This window comes from Pyxicephalus adspersus, chromosome 5 (assembly GCF_032062135.1).
Source record: "Pyxicephalus adspersus chromosome 5, UCB_Pads_2.0, whole genome shotgun sequence".
Taxonomy (NCBI): domain Eukaryota; kingdom Metazoa; phylum Chordata; class Amphibia; order Anura; family Pyxicephalidae; genus Pyxicephalus; species Pyxicephalus adspersus.
In genome coordinates, this window is record NC_092862.1 from 110,660,448 (window position 1) to 110,684,362 (window position 23,915).

The 23,915-nt window shown below is 39.3% G+C and overlaps 1 protein-coding gene across 3 annotated transcripts in view; it reads left to right on the plus strand.

The window, feature by feature from the left end:
• The window catches only part of SATB1 (SATB homeobox 1), a 126,242-nt gene that overhangs the window by 26,051 nt on the left and 76,276 nt on the right, over window positions 1-23,915 (plus strand). The window contains exon 2 of one of the 3 annotated variants that reach the window (XM_072412430.1): window positions 9,523-9,616. The exons of 1 other annotated variant lie outside the window; for it this stretch is intronic. The gene's annotated coding sequence lies outside the window, so the exon portion shown is untranslated. The remainder of the gene's footprint in view (window positions 1-9,522; window positions 9,617-23,915) is intronic. One more of the 3 variants, XM_072412431.1, reaches the window with a different exon arrangement.

The window sequence follows — 23,915 nt, forward strand, 5'->3', positions numbered from 1 at the left end:
TAAGGTCAGTGCTCTATGCAGGCCATTTGACAGTGCTTAATTGTTATTTAAAAATACCAAAAAGTGACTAGATATGTTAACATGTGTCAAGTGACCAGTATCACCTGACTTTATTTGTAAATAGTTAAAGAATATTTATTAAGAAGAGATTATTTTAAAACTACACATAAAACATAGCTACACAAGCCATTTTAAAAGTTCACATAAGAAACCACATAAAAACTCTGAAATTTAGTTAGGTCCATGCAGAGGCCATAAACTGCAGCACCGCCAAATTTGCCAAATTGACAGATGAATTTGCTCATTTTGTACTGGCCAACTTGTGACTAATGTTGATTGCATTTCACAACATTTTTTTCCCTTTGCCCTACTTTCCCAGTCAATATCCTACAAAGGTAGAATGTGGCTGCATTGGTGGACATTTTTTGCCTTTACCGATAGCCATGCCTTGCAGATTTATAATTCATTGAGAACATGGCAGATATGTGTTTACGCACTTCAGATCTTGAAGTCATTTATTTACATTGAATGTATCCATAACGCCTTTGCATTCTCATAGCTCCAGTAATTGAATTAGACCCACTCATGCAATGTTTTTCAACTTCACAGAAACAAATTAATACAAAATGACCCATATGGAATGCCATAAAACATCTTTAAAAGGCCTATTATGTTCAAGAAATACCACAAATGATTAAAATACCACAGTGCAGAACAGGACATAGATCACACAAAACAATAGAATAGGTCAAACTGAGTAGCCCTCAGATTCAGTAATATGTATTGTAGAGCAAAAGGATTCCTATGGAAGGCAAACAATTACTTTAGAATATAATTTGTAACTGCTAGGGGCATCTTTCATTTCAGTACAGGTACAAAGATTTTATTTATCTTTCATGAAAGCGTTGTGTTCCTTTTGCTTCCATTCTGACTATCTCTTGGAAAACATAAAGGGCCACAAGCCATTAGAAACTGAAATTATTGATAAGGTATTATTAAAAAAAAAAAACTGTAACGTAACTGAACCTACCGTCATCAAGATCAACTGTGGCATTGAGCAGTCATTATCTACTGTTGCATGTCCTTCATGCATAACTCATGCATGGGACTACAGGAGTAACTGGCTACAATGCCTGGGATTAGCCGCAGGCACCTGTTGATGAATATTGACCAAATTGCCCCCATTGGATAATGTGTATTGGAAAAATAGGAGACGGACAAAACATATGCCTACCTACCATATATGCCCAACCTTCTGTTGGCAAGTTCACCAAAACCTCCACTTGCTATTGATTACTTGTATACTGTGCAAATGAATTTAGTACCTGCAGACAAATTTCAGTAAAAAAGGAATAGGGAGCTTTGTGTGGAAGGCAGGACTTTAAATGCCCCAGGTATAGTATTTTAGAACATTTACACCTGTGTCTGTAGTGCCAGAGCTGGACTGTATAACTAAAATCTGGGTTCCAAAGTGTGACACTTCACCTCAAAATGCTACTAGGTCTTGTATATTTAAAGATTACCTGTTTGCATACAGAAGCATATGTGTTTACCACCTCTGACTATATTGAAATACCTTGAAGCAATACCCACGCCCCTGCTTCCTTTCTTGGTAACAATATTTGAAGTACCTTTCTCTTTCCGTTCTTCTTGTGGTCAGGTGTTGTACACTTGCCAAGTTTTATTGCTTAATGTGTTGTTTATTAACAGAAAGGTAGAAATATGTATGTTTTGACAATACAGCTACCTGAACTAGAATTAGCAATATTTATAGCAGAGGATTCTCTAGAATTTACTATCAACATCATATGAGCAGTAATATTTGGTATATGTGTGTTTTTGAAATTGGAGAGATTAGCACATTTTTAAGAAAATTGTGTTTGCCATCATTTCTTTTGATTCATTGGGCCTGAGTTAAAAAAAGCTCTCTAAGACTGGAGAGGGTACTCTTATCAGTGAAGCTGGGAGATCTAGCAAACCTAAAATGGATCTGGTCCAGGATTAAAAAAATTGCTAGAAAATTGCAAATAACTTTGAAGAAATGCATTCCAGGTTTGCTGGATCACACAGCTTCACTGATGAAAGTGTATCCTCTCCAGCCTTTGGTAGCTTTATTAAATAACTTGAAAACCATAGCTGTTTAGTGTTTTATAAAAAATGAAATGCAAAACATACCTTAGAACTCATCATTAAGAGCTCCACTCTCTGCCCTGTTGACCTCTGTAAAAGAACTGCACTGTAACTAGAGGTGTGCTTGGGGAACAAAATCACTAATTAATCTCTCCATCCTGTTTCCAGTTCATATTAGATCCTTAGGTACCTCCTGGGATTGGGTGGCTTGATCCAAAATAAATGGGGATGAGTAGGGATGGCTGAAAATCCAGTGTACACTTCAACGCACGACTATTACTTTTCGTATACTTTGCACCAAGGCTCCTTGAGGTTAAAAAATGTTGGTGCTATCCTGATTTTTTAATTGTTGTTGTACAAAAGCCTGCCCATGTAGTGCAGATTAACTTAAACAATACTCTTTCAACTATTTTCTATAAAAGTAAGCATAATGTAACTGAACTATTTAAAGTTATCCTGTGTTTCTTTTACATGGCAAAGCTGCAGGTTCATATTAATTTACCCAACAACTGCACATCTTACCTTCTTTAATGACCACACTGCTCTGTTCAGAAAGAAGCACACAAGTGGCATTGCCAATGACTCATCAGTACTGTCACAAAACAAGTATATATCCCTGTCAATTTCACTGTATATTTGGCTTACACTGGGATGTAAACTTCCTGACAATACTGGCCACTTGGTAAGTGATATACTCTTTAGCTACCATCACTGAACAGAGCAGTAAAGAAGCAAAGGTGAAAGATACAATCTGCTGGGGAGGAGTATTAAAACAAACATGTTGCTTCACCTAAATGAACAAAGCTTTTTGAAAGGGTGTTTGACAGTAGTAGCTTGGTTCCCTAAAATGGCATTAGTTGCCGAATATTCATATAAACATATTGGCTGTGCTCCCTGGGAATGAAAAGCAACCTTGCTATATATCAGTAGGGCACTTGCATCTGCAAAACAGAAAAATCATTTATGCTGGTCAAACTTACTTACTAAGAAGTTTTTCCAAAGCATACCCCCTAGGTTGCCTATGCCAGCTAGAGTTAATTTAGTTTCTGGTTGGAAGTCTCCTTGTAGAACTAAATTCATGCCATCAGATATGGATCTTCATTACAGAGAAAAGTTTTCTTGCAAGGTAATATATATTGTTGGGGGTTTTGTTTTTTAATAATTTTTAGAAAATTTCCAATTTTAAATATACAACATTACAAAGCCGAAATAAGCACCTTTGAAACAGACAAAAAAAACAGTAACAATCAGTGCAGCTTTGTCTTAATAAAGACTTCTGTAAAAAAAAAAAAACTATAAAGTGCATTAACATTCTTGCACTTAAATAAAACATAGAACAAAACTAATAATCATTACAAAAATTGCCATAAAACACTAGTCACAAAAAAATGACAACATAACAGTGGTACAACACCCAGTAGACAGGAAATTGAAGATCCAAAAACTGAAAAGATATCCCTACCCGTGCCCATAAAACATCATTACCAACTAGCTAAGATCCACTACCATATGGATGACACAGAATATTCTATTCAAGGATCCAACACAGATAGAAATTTCTGGTGTGTGTCCGTCAAGGAGCTGGATAATTTCCTATTGACTAACATGTTATCCATTCTAAGCTTCACTTCATGATACGGTAATAATTGTTTCTTTTAATTGCTCTCTATTACTTGCTTAGCACTTGCTTAGAGTACATACACACAATTGAAATTGTTTATTGGGAAGCTGGGCTGGTTTAAAATAGAGTAGGGCCAACCATGGATCCCTGGGAAAATATAATTGGAACATCTCATTCAACATCCTAAATACTCTACCCCTGTATTGAATTACAAGGAGCCATATCCACCAAATATGCTTAACTGTCCCTTCTTCCTGGCACCCCCTAAAACATAACCCTGAACCATAACCAGAAAAGTGTTTCAGCCTGGCAGATACCGTATACCATCTTAGCATAACTTTAAATGCAGACTCAAGGGTTGTAACATTTCTTGAGCATGAAGCAATTTTGGACCATGCACGGTACCATTCTTCATCCAATCTCTTACCCCTCAGATCTCGTTCAGAAACATATTTATTAAAACGGGGATTTCCTAACCGGTTCAGCTCTTTATAAATTAAAGTGATCTGTTTATGGAGCTAACGGGGTCCGTAGACAAATATGTTCTAACATTGAAAGCCGCTGAGGGCGATCTTTCTGTTGGATTAGGGACAGAATCCTTTTCCTTAATTGCAGGTACCTAAAGTACTCCCTGGAGCATCATGGATATCCCGGATAACACTCCAGCTAACGACTCCTGATCTATCCAACAACGAGTATACAGTGGAGTAGTGATGATCTAATATTGTTAGGGGCTTTGAATGATTTAGTACTAGCTATGTGGAAGAATATTGTCTAAATGCAAGTGCTGATTTTATTCTCATCATAGATATCCATGGGTGAGGTTAGAATTTTAAACACAATCTTAAACACAAGAACGTACTATTTTTTTCCATGGTTTGCTGAGATCAACCAGGGTAGTACTAAAAAACTACAGCCACAAGTATTGTTGTGCATGTGGATCCTCACACTCCAGCCCTTTGCATTAGTTGATACAATTTTTTATTTTCAATTTTTTATTTTATCTTTACTTTTTTCTTCTTTTTTTGTCCATCTGAGACTTGCTAATGTCTCCTAGTGTCAACTGGTTAGCGGCAGTACTATGTATTGGGTACCTTAGCAAACAGAATGATAAAGGGGCCTCTAAGTAAAAACTAGAGGTTTGAAGGGTTTCATTTAATGACCTTGGTTTGAAGCTGTACCAACAGAGCCCTTCTTGTGTGGTATCCATAGCATTTTGTGTGGGACAAGGACACATTCTATTGGCTGACCAGTGGTGGGGTCCTCAGGGGATTCAGAATTTAGGGGACAAAAACATACAAACATGCAATAAGGGGTATTTGCTTGGAGATGGAGACTTTAAAAGAGACACCACCCTAAAAGCTTGAATTGTAGGCATTCTAAGTGTCAGTCTGCCAGACTTCCTCCTACCACTAGAAAGAAACAGTACATATTGTGATATACTGCACACTGCTGGCTTTTTGGGTCTCCAGGGTGGAGTTGGTTTATACAAAGAGGAAAGGATAAGAAGAAGCACAGTATGTAAGAAATGGGACCTAAATTGAAATGAGAAAAAATCTTTTTGGAAACATTCTGTTCTATATAAGTTTTGAACTATATTAAATAATTAAAATAAATGTTTCGTTTTAATCCTTTCTTTTTATTTTGTGTTAACATTGGGGAGCTTTCTGTACACTTTTTTGTTACAAACAACAGAGAGTGTGAGGAAACGTCTCCAAAATAAAGAGAAACCCTTCTGTCACAGCTTAATGGAAGCTATTCTTTAACCTTAAATTGTTATAATAATGTTGGATATCCCATTACTTTTTGTAACAGTTACAATGGTCATGTGGAAAATCTCCCCAGCAGAGACATTTACATAAAAAAAAATTAAAGTGTAACTAAACTTACTTTTGCTCACTCCATCACAGGCACCCATATCGTCACCCTGTCCTCTTCAAGGTTCAGTTCTTTGGCCATCTTGATTGGCCAGAATTCTTCTGTGTTTAGGTCTTTGATGATCTTGATTTCAAAGAAGATGTGTTCTTTACATATTGGTAGATCTCACTAATATTACCCAAGTAAGGAATACTAATCAACAGCACCAGGTTAGCAATTTCCACCTGTAGCAGGCATTGGACAAAAATATTTCAAGATGTCCAACTACCAAAGATGCTGACATTGGCCTTCGGTGCCTTCTCTATGATAAAGAGTTTTCAGTGGTCAGTTTGTTTCCTAATATCAAAATGCTGGTTTTAGTCAATTTAGTTTAGTCAGCTATAGTTTCAAAAACAGTATTATTTTCCCTTGTACAGAATCTGGTCAGTTATTGATATTTGCTTGTATGAATTGTGAATTTCCTTGATACATTAATTTTCAAACCTATTGACTCTTACCTTCAGTCGGTCCACAATTTACACTGCACATGGGCCCATAAATTAAAAGCAATTCAATAAAGCGTGCTAATTCGTAGCATAAAGTTGTGCATGCACAATAGAGTATAATGACGCAAGTCTGTAATCTGTCATGTTCGGACACTCATTTGTAAATTTTCCATTTCTTTCCTGTTCAGATAAATATTTTACCACCTTTCATCTATTCACTTGCTTTGTGTATAACAGGTATTGTGCCTGATTTTATAAACTGTTGCTTATGAATATTTCATCACCTATCTCTATTTTTGTCAGGATTGTAATGCCCTCTCGTTTTTTATTGAGTATGATTAATATTTCATTGTCATATCTTTGCTGCAGGTTGGTTTGCTTTTGTGTCTGCCTTCGTTTCTACTGAAGTATTTAATGCTTAATCCATAAAAAATGTGGTTCATCAGATTGGTTCTAGAAAATGTGATCACAATTACTTTTATAGTACTCTTGCAATTATGTATTTTACAGCTGCACTTTGATGCACATGAAGACCATTCCCCACCTTAATGGTGGCAAATCATGAATATACGATGAATGCAACATACAAAACCTGTATGGCTAGATACTTACCTTTCATTGTTTGTGGTCAAAGAAACACATCCAAAATTCATAGTAAGGTCCAATATTATATATGCAATCTAAAGAGAGAAACATCTCCATATCATTATTTGACATGGAAGTGTTTATATAAGAGTTAAATATGCTAATATGGACATCACTGATTTCAGCTGTTTATGTCCCAACAGGTATAGGGCACCCATAGACCTAAAAAGATAACAATGCGTAGGTGTACATGCTAACTGCCCTCAAGCACTAGGTAACTTCTCTGGTAATATTTTCCTAAACAAGAATGATAGGCTCTGCTAAAAATGGCTGCATCGGTAGAAATTTAATTATATCTATTATTAGGTTTGGTCTCATAGCGGCCAGTGACTCTTACTATTGTTTAAAACAACAGTTTTTCCAATTTGTCTTTCTATGGGTACTTCATACTATTGTTCAATACAAAAATAGTTTATTTGACTGAACATTCAGTTATGTACAGAAAGCCCTGATAAAATGGGTATAAATAAAAAGTGTATAAATAATGGGTAGTGGTTTGGATACTTTTAGGAAGCATTGCATGTAATTGGTTGTGACATTGTTTCTAATAGCAGTTCTTGGAACCAACCACAACAGAAGCAATGGGAACATGAACAGAAATAGATTATGCACTGATATTTTCCAATGAAACAATATTATTAGCAAAAAGTGCATAGACCAGAACAATATCTTGCCATCAGCATTCTATGATCTATGAGACGCACTAGCTGAACACTGAAAACGTCTTCGAAATATTTCCTAATCTACGGAATATCTTCTCCCGGGGAACCAAATACAGCTTTGCTCCCTATGTCCAGGGTGGTTATTGCAAGTAGTTCATTAAACAACATATACAAGTCTTTTCTTTCAGCAATGTTAAGTTAGAGATATGTAAGTGGTTCAGGTGGTTTTTAGCACTGGATAAAATAGAAGGGGTTAGAATTCTTTAGGTTTTATTTCTGATTGTAGCTCTGCTGGGGAGATTCATTCACTCCATCCCAATGATGATTCTTCCCAGGACTAAAAGTGGTGAGGGAAAATCCACACGTGTATTTGTAATATGTGTATTTGTAATCAGAAATACAGGCAAAATATGACATTTTGGTGACAATTGTCTTTGACAGCCTTTCTCAACCTTTTTAACATGAAATGACTTTCATGTCTTAGGGAACCCCTGCAATAATTACTATATCCACAGCTTTTTAGAATCATTTGTGAGGAAGATGTGGTAAAATGACTTGCTTTCACGTCCTCTACTTCCCTAGTTTCTGTACAAGACAACTTACTACTCTTTTAGCGGTTTTCAGGTGTTTGATAAACGCCCGTAAAAGCACCTGCAAATGCCATTGCTCACTAGGCAATTAAAACCAGGCATCTGGTTAGTGCTAATGGCTTTGCAAGTTGACTGTCTATTTAAACAAGCCCTTGGAGAAGACTTTTGCCACTTCTTGTTGTATCCATAGGTCAAGAAATGCAGAAAAATCCCCCTGCCTGAACGCAGAATGCAGACAATACGTGGAAGAGGGTCATTCTACTTTATTCAAAATAAAATAAAGTTTTGACCTAAAGGCATAAAGTTGCATTTATGGCAGGGAAAATATATTTCTTTGCACAATGTTGATTTCCTATCATAATAAAAGATGCAAAAGACAGCTCCATCCTGAAATGGATGTTGCTGTAAAACACTAGACATATAGTAAATGTTAAAGCCTAAAATTTAGCCTTATACTGGTCATAGAAACTGAAAGAAGGTTAAGTACAGAGGCATGATCTGATCACCCTCAAACATCTGTGCCAGCCCACACAATCCTAAATATAAATAGTTACATTGTTCAACCGGGCAGGGAGGGTAGAAACTCTGCAGATATCATCTACTGTCAGCAAACTATAGTGATTGAACCAAAGCTGATATTCCATCTGATGATCCTGGTGCATCATAGACATATGATCATTGCTTGAGCAAATGGGAAAAGTGTCCAGATGGGTGGACTGTCATATTGACCTTCATAAATCCTAATTGAAATATAATATTTGCTTGTTTTGCACTATAATGTTTGCAAGCATTTTATTTATGCAATGAGTCAAAAGCAGGGTAAACTATTTTTAGCAGATAGGAAAAGAGGTTTTAGGAAACAAATGTTTTCTTTTCACTGTAACTTGAAATAATAATATAGTATTTATATATATATATCAGGGTGCATCCAACAAGATGTTCTTTTATGGAGAATAACAAAGTTTTATTGGAACAAACAGTGCTTCGGATCAAACATTATTATATTATGTATATGTAGCAAATACAATTTAATGCAGTTATTAATTTATTTATAAAAACTAAAATAGTTAATGTGTTCCTAAAGAGACATTGGGCTTGATTTATTATAGCTTTCGAAGACTAGGGAAAATAGACTATCATAGGTGAACCTGGGTGATGCAGCAAACCTGTAATAGACTATTAGTTGGCAAATGTTTTCAATCCTGGACCAGAATTATTCCAGGATTCATTGCTGGATTACCCAGGTTCACCTATGATGGGCAATATATACCTCTCAGGCCTGTTTAACTGACAGCAATGATCTTTCTGGCAATATGTAGGGGTGTCATTCTCCCTACTGGCCAGCAATGTAAGGGGAATTCTTCCCATTGACCACCAAGGTAATGTACTGTGAACTGTGGATATAGTAATTTTAGAATGGGTTACCTAAAGACATTACATTTTTTTCTAGAGTTCCCCCATGTTAAAAAGGTTGAGAAATGCTGATCTATATATCTGTATTTGTTTTTTAGTGATGGACTAATTGGAATGTATAGGAGTCAGATGAAAGCCGGCAAGCTTTGGCATCAACAGGACGTGTCAGAATTTTCCCTGGTCAGAATGGATGTATGGAAACTTTGTGTATAGACTAAGTGTTTGTTAAATTATGGTAAAATGTTTTACATATTTTTAGCTTTGGCCTGAATTGGTTCTTTAAAAATGCAAGCATTAAAGCAGCTCGAGCTGCCAAAAAAGTGACAGGTGTGAGGGCTCAGTGCCAGTTACCTGAAAAGACAATTCTCAGAAGCTGAAACTGGTCTCCTCATGTACGATCATCTCAACTAAGATAAAAGAAGTAAGAGAAGGACAAGGGAAGTGCAATATAGAGTCACAAGTACCTATAAGAACCCTGTATATAGAAAAATACGTGACTGGTCTTTGATGACTTGTCATGTATTTTTCAATATATGAAGAACTCGCTTCCCAACGATTCACTTATTACAAAGGACAAGGGGCATTCTTTCCATCCTGGAGAAAAGAAGTTTAATCTCTGCATAAGGAAGGGATTCTTCATAGTAAGGTCTGTGAACATGTAGAATATGCTCCTTCAGGAAAACGTTTCAGAGAATACTATAGATTGCTTTAAGAAAAAGCTGGATGCTTTTCTAGAAGCACAGAATATATTGGGTGTTAAAGTTTTAAAGTAAAGGTGACAGAGGCTGTTGATCTCGGGAACAATCCGATTGCCTCACGGGATCACAAAGTATTTTTTTCTCTTGTCGGAGCAAACTGAACCAGGGTTTTTTTTTGTCTTCCTCTGGATCAATTATGTTTTTATATTGGATATGATTATTTCCCTAGTGGTTAAACTTGATGAATGTATGTCTTTTTTTAAGCTAACTGACTAGGTAACTAAGTAACCTTCCCTGTAAAAATACTAATTCACTCACCTTTGAAAATCAAAAGGCAAGATGTTACAGAAGTTAGAACAGTGGGCCTGATTTTTTAAGGGCTCTCTAAGACTGCAGAAGATAGACTATCATTGGGGAACCTGGGTGATCCAGCAGACCTGGAAGGAAGGTGTTTCAGAAGGGGACATGGAGTGCAAGTAGTATCAATATTTACAAGAAAATGTAAGATTTGCCAAACCTTGGGCTGCCTATATACCACATATTGTGATTTATTGTTTTCACTGTAGGCAGCTGTTAAATTTTTTTCTTGATAACAGTAAATTAGAAAGTATCACATGACAAAGAGTTTGTGTGCTGCATTACTAATGTAGTATGTTTCTGTCAAGTTTTTCAGTGGAGGTTTGCATATATTTACATATCCTGAAACGCAAGTTGCTAAAAGCTACACATTACTGTGACATTAATTATTTCACAACATAAATTTTATATATTCCACTACTTATCTGGAAACGGTAACTCTTCGGAGACAGGTTAGTACAAAGCAGTGTAGGAGAAGGGGTTGCAGCTGCTACTGGACCCAACCTCCCTTTGGGCCACACACTGCTCCTGCCATTGTCTCTGAACTACATTCACTCAATTGAAGTGCTATGCTTTATCACTCATAATGTCAGTCCTTTCTTTCACAGTAATAAGGGATGATCATCTCTAGACACAGGCTCCAGTGTTTTAAATGTAAGCAATAATGTCTTGCAGCTTGACAAATAATCACACATATATGATGTGCCCTTCTTAGCAGTCCACAGAGTCTTACTTACCTGCTTCTGAATCAGGCACAAGAGAAATATTGATCTTAAACCTATACATTGACATGAATATCTGGTGTTCAGTGAATTTTAGAAAGTTCCACACTATGAACATTATCTTTCATCTTACCAGGCCTACATCATTTAAAGGAATGGCTTCTCGTCATTCATTATCCGATGAGATGCCTTTTATTATTAAAAATGACTAATATTAAACAGTATTTATATAGCGCCAACATATTATGCTGGTTGAAAAATTCAGATTTGCAAACCTAAGCCATGTTGCTTTATGTAGAAGAGGCTTTTTACCAGCAACCTTTCCAAAAAAGCCATACTTCAAATTGTACCCTAACATTTAACATGCTAACGGAGACCTGTAGAGTCTAAGATGCAGCTCTTGGGTTTTTTTTTTGCACTTTTTATTGAATGTATTGAGTGTTTCTCACTGTAGAATGATGGACTGCAATATGTTTGTAAATGGCCTTATGACCCTTCCTAGATTGATGGGGAGCAACTATTGCTTCTATAGGTCTATTGCTGATTTATTTCCTCCTTGGCATTGTGTTAACACACACCTTAATGCTCCAGACCAGCAAACTGACAAACATCTGCTTTTATAGAAGTGGTCACAGTTGCTAAAGATCAGTTAATGATGTGATTTTTTTTAAGCAGCACCTGGCTGCTACTCACCCTCCTAATACTTATGGAAGTGGTAAGGGTGTACTTAATTTTTCACATACTGCTTCTGCATTTTGCCTTAGTCTTTGTTAAATAAATAATGACATGTGTAATATGCCATATGTTGTTGTTCATCTGAAGTTGTATTTACCTAAGATAAGACCAATTAAAGTCTAGAATATTAGTTTAAAGACAAGTGGGTCTGCCATGGTTTGGTTCATAACTATTATGCAACTCTTTAATAAAGTTTACAGCAAACCCTATTTAAGCAATGGGGCAAATCTTGTCATTCCGTTTTGGCCATTTGTAGAGTTAATAAACTGAAAAATGCGGACCTACCTCTTACATACACAAGATTGTTTCCATTTCCATACTGACAATATGACAGGTGTGAGCCCAACCTCATTTAGAAGGGAGGCTGGGACATCCAGGGGGTTTGACATGAACCCATGATAGAGGTGAACCCAAACCCTTGTCTTTATTTGTTTACTTCATTATGACTCTGAAATTTTCTCCTAACTCTGAATATCTTTAATTTATATATGTATGTTCCCCTCTGAAGCATGGTTAGCTTTTTTTTTTACTTTTCCATGCCCTATGTCTGAGACATTCCCACTTGTAAACTGGCATCAAACCTATAAACAAGAAGTGGGGGTGCCCCAGATATTCCAGAAATGGCAAAGAGACATAGAAAAAGCATTGTATGTTCTCTTCGAAGCTACACGCCTTAACTTTGCCCCTCTGAAGTCCCATTCCTCATATATATATATATACACTAGTTGCTTGTCGAATTGAAGACTTCCAGTCTACAGCCTGGAAGTGGGACTTCACTAAAATGTAAAGGTATATAGCTAATCATGCTTCCTAGGAGAACAAATTTTATTACTTTTTGCCTTTGATGTCCCTTTTCCTCATGATGAAATATCTTTTAAATACAAGACACATTCAAAGTTTAGGTACACTTGCTTGATAAGATGGCTTATATTTATGACATTTGTAGGGATATGTATGTAATAGGTAAGAGCATCTTTGTCCTTTCCCACATCTAGATGATCAGCTATTTTGGGCCATTTTGCTTCATATGACATTCTAACATTGTGAACTGTTCAGGTTTATATATTTATTAATAAATATCCACCTACCAGACCACAATTATGAGATGTGGTAGATACCATAGTTTTGCTATTTCTAGAATCTATTTCCTATTTTCTTTATGATTTCTTTCATAATTATGAAGTCTTTAGTTCCCTAGGGACCAACATTCTATATAAACCAAATGTTTATTTTTACTGAATGTGGAAACCAGCAACTGTCACATTAGAATTTTGCAGCAAAGAAACAATATTAATTACATTATTAATTATCCACAGTGCATTTCAGTAAATGTAACCATCACACAATTATCTACTATAATTACTGTAAATTTAGCAAATCTGAGTTATTTTGAACTGCACTTTGCACAGTATGAAATCTAATATTACTTGTCAGCGATTGTGTTTTATTTTCATTTTTGTGGACTGAGTGTGAATATTTCAGTGTTCTTTATCACCAGATAGTTTGGAGTGCTTGTCACAGATGTTAACCACTGCAGTTTTGCTTGAAAAAGGAGAAAAAGGAGATAAATTTAACACCCTTAATTTTTGAAATTATATTGCATGTGAATACAAGTAGGGGTATATTTTTGTGGCTTATTTTCTGTCTTGCACATTTGCTGCATCAATTCAAATAACAAATTAAGCTGCGGCGAGATCAGGAAAAAGAGGCAACTGTGGAGAAAACAGGCAGACAATTGTACGTGTAGAGAAAAAGGCAGACAGTTAGCTGTAGGCACCTAGAGGTAATAGTACAGAAAACAATCAAATAAAATCTGTAAAGAAAACAGGCTAACACAGATGATTGTTGGGAGAAGGACAGACACAGACAACTATAGACAGGCTGACAGACATGGGTAAATCTAAAGACTAAGACAGACGCTGGTAACTGGTAAAAATGAATAATGACATAGAGATTAGGTGCATGGAAGTGAACAGACATAATGATAGCATGAACAGGTAGATTGAACAGGCAAAACAGACCACTTGTCACAGCTTACCAAACCTCTGCCCAAGTGTGTTTTATCTTGGTGATCATGATATGTCAAACCCAATTTGACATCCAACATGGCAGCCAGTGTTCTTATTACCTTTGCGAAGTAGGAAATTATATTTTTAGTGTAATATATAAATATAATTTTTTTTTCTATGAGAAGTGTGAGATCGTCTCAGACAAAAATCTAGTGTACATACTGCAAAGGTATTGTGTAGTAATTTGCTATGGCAAATCACTAAATTACCCACTGGGGACGACAGCTGTCATTTGCAATGGGGGAGGATGCAGAAGGGTGGCATCACCTGTCATTCCCCTCCCTTTTCTAAAGAAATTAACAGCATTGTTTGTACCACACCACAAAGTGTGCAGTGGTTATGAAATAATGTTTCGTGAAAAACTATGAAAAATTATTTCTAGCAAAAGGCAGTTTACGTGCCTATGGGTCTTAAGTTGCATTGGCTTCTCAAAGCAAATACACCTTTCACATTTGCATCTTGTAGTGCATTATAGCACAGGTGCATTACTGGATCTGTGCATTGGGGACCCATTCAAAATCAGTAGCACCGAACCACAATGCACATACACGTGTGGGTTACAGTTGTTTTATTGTGCAATGTATGAAGAGTTATCCCAACAACAAAGTGTGAATGCAGCCTCACATAAATGCTAAATGTGCTGGCCATGTATCCTACATGCAGTCCCTAATTTATACAGTCCTTTAGTATAATAATCATTGTGATTTATAAGATTGCATCTTTAATAGATAGCTCTAAATAAATTGATCTAAATTCTCAATGGCCCATTTAAATGGATAGGCTAGCCCAACACAACATTTCATGCATGTGGCATTATGCATGGTATTATAGGCGCTAATGCAGTGCAACAGAGTACTGTATGTACCAGAGGTAATTAGGATAGCAGAACAGGGCATACTGATGATCTCATTAGTTTGGTGCTTCTCCTTTAACTGTATCCCAGGCTGGGATTGGAGGGAAAACTTTACAAAACATTACAAAACTGGAATAGAGTTGTGTGGCTGTGTAAATCCTGAAACTGAATGGTCAGAATTTCTAATTCTTTTATAGATAAAAGATTTCCCATGTACTTATTTCATTTAACTGCCTGGTTGGTGTTGTTGTAATATTATAAAATCTGCTGTAAAAAGCTTGCCAGTGAAGCCCCTAAAAGACACCCGACACAAGGATATGAAGCCAGCAACCATGCAAAACGGAAACTTTACTATAAAAGTGCCTACTTCTTATGTTTTAATCTGGTTTGGGTAGCATACAAATGTCAGGCATTGAAATCTATTGTTTTTTGGTTCTAGTTCTATAGTTCTATATACTTTACCAGCCTGAATTTGGAAGTATGTACATTTTGAACGAAGTGCGTCAAATGCAAATGACTTTATTATAAACATGTTCAGTAAGCATGTCCCAATGGGGTTTGTAGTGCACTGGGTCCTTCTGAGACTCTCATTTTTAGATGCACCTGCACAGCTCTGTTTTCAGAGAATATATTCAGTGCTTGATGTTTCTCTTTATCAGAAGTGTACAAAAAATGCTGCTGTGTGTTGTAAACAGTCCCCTGACAGTAATAATCATCCTGAGAGTGAATGATCGTTGTCAGTGTACACATAATACAGTGGTTTGCTACAGGGGAAGCATATAAAGACCACAGCTTTAGGGTTTCTATGTCATTGTATTTTTTTAAATGGGGTCTAAAGTTACCTTAATAAATGAGGCTGTTCACCTAGCAAAGTAAATATGCACTTTGTAAAGTGTATGTCTGTGAATAACGTGAAGCTGGGTACACTTTGGGCCTGATTTATTAAAGTTCTCCAAGACTGAAGTAGACTATCATGGGAAAACCTCAGTGATTCAGCAAACCTTCTCGATGACCCAGGTTTTCCCAATATGGTGTATCCTCTCCAGTAGGGTTGAACGAGCAAGATTTGTAAGTTCTATCTTGCGGCGAATTGGGCCTTTCTCGCTTACCGAACATTTAAGTGAGAACGGCCTTGTGATTCGCCATGAGGTTGTGTTCTCGCTGAACGAACAAGGTAAAAAGCAGGAGGCAGGAACGCCCACTGAGAGATCTGAGCACAGGCATATATACAGGGAAGGAGTGAGGGGTTAGTCACTGTCTTGTTCTGTGTTAGGTCTTGTGTCCTGTGTGAAGGATAGAAGCAGAGAGGAACGTGGATTGTGACAGGGACAGGTTAGGAGCCTTCTCTATATATGTATATATACAGATATTGCAGTTTTTGATGCTACTTGTTCCTATTTACCAAAGAAGCCAGTTTGCTACAGAAAAATTTCTGTCCTACTCTAAAAAAAAATCCAGATATTTCAGTTTTTGATACCTCTTGCTATTTACCAAAGGAGACCGTTTGGTAAAAAAAAAAAAATTCTGTCCTACTATATAAAAAATACAGATATTTCAGTGTTTGAAACCACTTGCTATTTACCAAAGAAGACCGTTTGGTAAAAAAAATGTCTGTCCTACTACATAAAAAATACAGATATTTCAGTGTTTGATACCTCCAGCTATTTACCAAAGAAGCAAGTTTGGTATAGAAAAAATTCTGTCCTACTATTAAAAAAATACAAATGTTTCAGTATTTGATACCTGTTCCAATTTACCAAAGAAACCGTTTGGTACAGGTGGATTATTGCCTGAATAAGTAAAAGATGAGCGGTAGACGCAGGGGAAGGTGTGGCGTTGGGTGACCTGCCGCATCTGGCAGGGGACATACTCCCCAAGAGTCTGCCACTGTACAATAGCAGCAGCAGCAAACTGTTGAAGGCAGCAGCACAAGTTGTCAAACAGGTCTTAGATGTGTGCGGAGCACCAGTACGCTGGTAGATGTATTGAGAGGGCGGAATACAATCAAACAGCCACGTCATGTGAAGAGTATTGTGGACTGGGTGGACAGGGGCCTCAAGTGCAGCAGACTGTTCTTCTGCAGCAGCAGCATAGCCATGACAGGAGCAAAGACAGGAGTTAGCGTGGCTAATGTGCCTGTACCTCTCGATGACTCTCCCTTGTTTTTTTACAAACAGCCTGAGGATCTGACTTTCAGATTTTCAGAGCAGGAGGCAGACTTTGGGACCCTTAAAGAGTTTGGTCAGCACTTGCTGGGCGAGGGTTCTGGATCAGTGGCTGAATTTGCAGGTGTTGGCTTAGATGAAAATGAGGATGATAATGACCAAGATGTCATCTGGGAACCACTAGTGCGTGTAAGGGCTAGCAGCAGTTTCGAAAGAGACGTAGAGGGAACGCAGCAGCAGCAAAAGACGGGATGAAAGGGGCCACCAATCTGCCTCATGTGAGTCCAAAAGAAGAGACAGAGGAGTGGGTACAAGCAGGGAAACAGTCAGAGACAGGGTGACTGTGGGGAAGGTGGACCTGGAGCAGACTCAGGGCACCCAGCAGATGCAGAGGCAGGCAAAGAAAAAGAGCAGCAGAGTGGTTGCACGCACCTGTCCAGTGTGGTCCTTTTTCACGCTGAAAGACGATGACAGGTCCGTAGCAATCTTCATCCTGTGCCACAGGCACATTCCAAGACGACAGGCTGGATCACATTTGGGTACAACATCCCTGCTTTCCCACATGCCCAAGAACCACAAACGTTCTCTTGAAGGAGGTGCAACCACGTCATTCTCTCTTCGACCACCTACACTGACTCCTTCTCCGCCTCCAACTGTCATTGCTACTACTTCTAAGGAGGTTGGTGCCAGCCAGACTTCTAGCAGCGATGAAGTATCAGCTTCTGCCCACAGGTTTAGTGGCGTCAGACGACGTTTGTCGCCGCAAGATGGGTATTCCAGTGAACCCTTCAGCTCCCCTACCTCCAGTCCCTTCAGCCTACTCTACCGGAGTTCTGTACAAGGCATCAGGCTATGGGCCCAACCAAAAAAAAGAGTCATCAAACTAAATTCACATCTAGGCAAACTATTGGTCTTGCAGCTACTGCCGTACAGCATTGTTGACTCTGCTCCCTGATGGCCTGTGCCGAGCAGAGGTGGAATATACCAATCAGGCATTACTTCTCCCACACAGCTGTTCCCAGTTTACATGCATATGTAATTGAAAACCTCTCCTGGGCATTGGCAATCTCAGTGTGTAGCCAAATCCACCTCACCATGGACAGCTAGACAACCAGGCTCACTGGGTGGCCTTGCATAGCTCGGTGGACAGTAGTCTGCAAGAGGCATTACAGCACCTGGTACCCCCGCCGAGGGGGTGTGGTGGGAAAGCATGGGCCACCCTAGGCCTCTCCCTTCTCCTCCTCCTGCATTCCTTCTACTGTCAACCCCTCTCTTTGAACACTCCTGAAAGGCCAGCAGCGGAGGGCACTGTGGTTAAGCGGGCACACCACTATGGCTCCCTCAAGCACACGCGTTGCCAGGCAATGCTGAAACTGGTGTCCTTGGGGGAGAAAAGTCACACCGCCAGAGAACTCTTGTCCGCTTTGCACAGAGAGGATGAGGCTTGGCTGACACCCTCCCAGCTTACAGTAGGCAACGTAGTGTGCGACAACAGGGCCAACTTTGTGGCTGTGCATGGGCCACATAACGCATGTGCCCTGCTTTGTGCACGTACTGAACCTAGTGGTGCAGAAGTTCCTCCGCATGTACCCAGGACTGCAGGACTTACTGAGACACGCTTGCTTCATCTGCAGCCATGTACGCCGATCCCTTACTGCTGCTGCCGTGATTAGCAAGATCCAGCGCCAACAGAGGCTGCTACTGCATAGACTCATTTGTGACACTGTGACTAGATGGAACTCCACCCTGCACATGCTCCAGTGCCTGTGTGAGCAAAAGCTAGCCATCTGCCAGTACTTGGTCAGCGTGGTGCATGGAGGCAGGGGGGTCCTTGGAACAACCACACAACTGAGCTATTTTACCAGTGACCAGTGGCTGTAGATGGAGACGCTGTGCAAGGTACTGGCCCCCTTTGAGCAGGCCACAAATGTGAGTCAGGAGTAGTCAGGCTGGAACAATGTCATACCCATTATCTTTCTGCTTGATAATACCCTGTGTGGCCTGATGGAAAGTGGCGATGAGAGAGAAGGGGAAGAAATGGGGGAGGGGGATGAGGGTGACATTACACTCCATAGCAGAAAGCCAGCATCAGGAGGAGCAAGAAGGGACACTGGCCAGCATCAGGATTTTCAAGAGGAGGAGGAGGAAAATGATTATGATGATGATGATGAGGGAGACCATATTGGGGCTGCTGGACAGGACCAGAAGAGGAGGAGGTGGGTGATGAGGAGGAAGATGTTTTGGCACCTACTGAGGGACAGGAGGAGGTTGGGCCCAGGAAACCCCTCTTTCATATGTGTGTCCACATGTTGCTATGCCTACGGAGGGACCCCCACATTTGCAGCATCAAAAAGCAGAATGATTACTGGCTGGCTACCCTTCTGGATCACCGCTACAAAGACAAAATGTCACAGTTTTTACCCAACCCGACGCAAGAGAAAGAAAAGGTGACCCCCCTGAATAGAATACTATGCGACCAGCTGTGTGAGGAGTTCCGCGCACCACATTCCACACAGGGAGCTCAGACGGACACTGCCTCCACCGTATCCTCCTGTAACGGCAGCAGCAGCAGTAGTGGCAGCAGGCCGCACACATCCAAAAGTCTAGGCCAAGGCAGGGGGGATTTTCTGGATGCCTGTCGCCTCACCTTGGCCAACAAACTGCAGATGAAAACCCCCAGTACTGCCACACTGATAGGTACCATTGCCTTTGGCCAATTTTTCAGCTAAGCATTGTAAGATTGAGGGTTGGAACCAATGTCATCCACTTCATGATGCAAACTAGCAAAATCATCTACCTTCCTACTGCTTCTGGCACCACAGGCCACAGCAACAGTGCTGGCGCACAAAACATCTTGGTCTGACCCTTCACGAATTTCAGATATTTGTATTACACACTTCTGGGTGGCATTGACGATGGACTACACCCAGCTCTAGATGGCAGTTACCAATGCGGTCCACGCTGTGTTTCAGGGCCCACCGCCTCCTCCTCCTGCTGTTGCTGCCCCCTGTCAGTACTCAGTTCACTAAAATTTTACACTTCTGGGTGGCATTGATGATGCACTACAGCCAGCTCTAGATGCCAGTTACCAATGGGGTCCCTGCTCCATCTCAGAGACCACCGCCTCCTCCTGCTGTTTCTGCTGCCACCTGTCAGTACTCCATTCACTAAAATTGTACACTTCTGGGTGGCATTGATAATGCACTACACCCAGCTCTAGATGCCAGTTACTAATGCGGTCCCCGCTCTCTGTCTCAGGGCCCACCGCCTCCTCCTCCTGCTGTTGCTGCTGCCGCCTGTCAGTACTCTGTTCACAAAAATTGTTCTACACACTTCTGGGTGGCATTGACGATGCACTACATCACTACTACGCTCCATCTCTGGTCTTCCATCCTTTTGCCTAATGTCACTGCTCTACTTGTCCACAACTTTATGGGTGACATTCCTAACGCATGTCATCCAGGTCATGATGCCAGCAAGCAATTATTATTATTATTATTATTATTATTAATAAACAGGATTTATATAGCGTAAACAAATTATGCAGCTATATAAATTAAATGGGTGTGCATACATTAAATAGCAATGCATTCTTCTGCTGTTTTGACAGCAGAGACTGTTGCTAGTGGGTTTAGTTCACCCTTTCTCAATATCCTAATGTTTATGCCGCCTTCTGGATGCTGTCCATCACACAAAACTTCTATTTGCTTGCTGTCACTTTTCCTGCCATTTTCTAGAAAACCACAACTTTATGGGTGGCATTCCTAACACATGTCATCTAGGTCATGATGCCAGCTAGCAATTATTAATATTAATAAACAGGATTTATATAGTGCTAACATATTATGCAGCGCTGGTTACATTAAATAGGGGTGCGTACATAAAATAGCAATGCGTTCTCCTGCTGTTTTGATGGCAGAGACTGTTGCTAGTGGGTTGAGTTCACCCTTTTTCAATGTCCTAATGTTTAGGCTGCCTTTTGGATGCTGTCCATCACACAAAAATCCTATCTGCCTGCCATTTTCTGGAAAACCACAACTTTATGGGTGGCATTCCTAACACGTCATCCAGGTCATGATGCCAGCTAGCAATTATTAATATTAATAAACAGGATTTATATAGCGCTAACATTATGCAGCGCTGGTTACATTAAATAGAGGTGCGTACATTAAATAGCAAAGCGTTCCCCTGCTGTTTTGACGGCAGAGACTGTTGCTAGTGATTTGAGTTCACTCTTTCTCAATGTCCTCATGTTTATGCTGCCTTCTGAACGCTGTCCATCACGCAAAATCCTGTTTGCCTGCTGTCACTTTGCCTGCCATTTTCTGAAAAACCATAAGGTCTTTTGAAACTTTTGTATTTGTCCCTTGTTGCCACTGTTCTCCTGCACATACCTAGCAAATTTGGTGGTTCTAATATGTATGGGGGCTTTGCTAATAATGTGTAAATTTGGCTCATTGACTTTAATGGAATTTGCTAAATCGGTTCGCCGAAATTTCGCGGACCCATCGGAAGTTCGAGGAAAGGTCAGAGGCCTTTTCGCTCATCCCTACTCTCCAGTCTTGAAGACTTTTAAAAATCAGATCCAATGTGTGCCCAGGATGGATTTTTAAGCATATAAATAGGTAATCAAAGTCAGTTTTGCTTTATTCGCTAACATTTTGCCAGCAATTCATCTCCAAAGTGATCTGCATACATCTCTATAGCATTACTGTGATTTTCACGTAGCTCACAGACCAAACACTTCACTTTGCAGTTTTAAAAAGTTACAGATAAAAGTTTAAAGCTAAACCAATGTGATTCACCTATTCCATCGCAGGGTGTCACCACCTTTCTTCTTTTCTTCTTCATAGATACTATCTTTGGCTATCTTGATTGGTGTGCCTGGATGATGTAGTTCATTCATCCGCAGCACGTGCAAAGGCGGCTAGGATTGCTGGCTTTCCCAGGCAACTAAAGCTGATGTTACACATGGGCAGCTCAGCTTTCCTGACATTTTCCCGTTGTGATCAGGCAGGTAGGACAAGTTATTACAGAAGGGACATCACCTGTCCCTTTCTTCAATAACCACCTGCCTGAACCTGTATTTTATAAAGTGTGACTTTAGTTCCATTTTTAACAGTTTGTATCCATGGAAATCTTATAAAAGGGTGCGCTGAAACACATATGCATGTATGTTATTATTAGCATTCGTCACAGCACAATGGTATAAATGCGCCTCTAGAGAAAAATTTAGTTTGCATTTGTTGACTTTTTCACTGTGCATCACAAAGTACAACAAATGATGCTTCTTATGGGTTTTTAGAAGACAATCCCAGACCACACCTAAGTCTTTTATTGGTAATACCAAAATATTAAGGAACTAAAAACAGAACTGAAATTTGTAATTGGTAAATTCCATCTTTTTGGCTGTAAACCTTGGCTCGTTTCATATTAGGTGCTGTAATAAAACCAGTGGGTCAGCATAACAAATTACATATTAGGAGATTGGCCTCAATAATTTTATGCAATGAGTTTACTCTAAAAGAAGTCTAATAAATTATATCAACAAAAGTTAGGGAAATTAACAGTGTACCTGCACCACACCCAGTCCCCCTCCCAGTCCTATAATTATCTTTTTCTGATCCAGCAAGGCAATCACTGACTCTTCTAAGTAGCCATTTGAACTTACAAAGCCATTTTTTCTCATGGAGCTGTCATAAATGTGTCAGAAACATTTTGCTAAGTAGTTGTGTGATTTACTTCAGCGGTTGCCAACCACAAGAAAAGTTTGGTAGTCCACAGAACAATTTGAACATTGTTTGCAATGTTTATGTTTTATTAATAATAAAACAAAAATAATATTCTAATAAACTCTGATATTCTGAATTTTTGCACTAAAATCACAAACTGTACTAGAGACAGAAAAGTTGTATTAGATTCAAATGAAATAAACCCATGAGTGAGGAAAAGCAAACAAATATTTTGCATTTCTTAGTAATACCAAAGATAATGCAACTAATGATAAAATTAACAATAGTAATACTTTACTTAACCATGAGCTGATCAATAAATCAGAGCCTCTCGTCAGGCACCATTAGGAAGATCATTAATTATAAATGTATTTATCTTTTTATAAAAATTGATATTAATGGTCCAAGGGATTTAAATTTATGAATTTAGTTTTCTGTGGGGTCGATGCCCCTCATCTAGTTTGTGATATCTCGTTGGACGGAGGACATGTAAGTCCAAGACTGTGAGAAGGAGATGAGGGGGGGCCACAATATAAGTGTAATTGAACCAAAGGTACAGTTTCACTTTAATCTCCCTGGCAGTATTCCTGAGTGTGGCTCAAGGTTAATTCTCAGTGCAAAAAGCGGTAACCCCTAGCCACAGTTGTGGTGGAATTGCCAAGGAGTCTAAAACTCATACCTGGTTCCCACATTCCAGTGGCGCTCAGCATCTGCTTCCCGGCTCCACAGATGCCGGCATCCCCAGCGTGTGAATGTTGGGGACGCAAATCCAGGGGAATCAGATGCCGGGCGGGCATCTGCTTGTCAGCCTTAGGCTGGAGGCAGGACCGTTGGGCAGGTAAGCAGGGAATTTTAAATAAAGCGCATTTTTAAATGTACTGTTTAAAAATACTCATTATTCAGATCACCAGGGAGGGTAAAGGCCTGTGTTGACAGCCTAGGAGCTTCTGCCAATAGAATTAGTTGAAGGTTCTTCTGAGATCATTCATGTTTCATTGATAAGAACATCTGACCTGCAGTTACCTTTCCTCAAATAAATTGTACATCCCCATAAAATGTTGACATGGCCTAAAAACACCAATTTGAACATGCCAGGCTTTAGAGCGTATGAACCCAGGTGGCCAAAGTTCAGTGTTGAACCATCAAGATTCATCTACCTA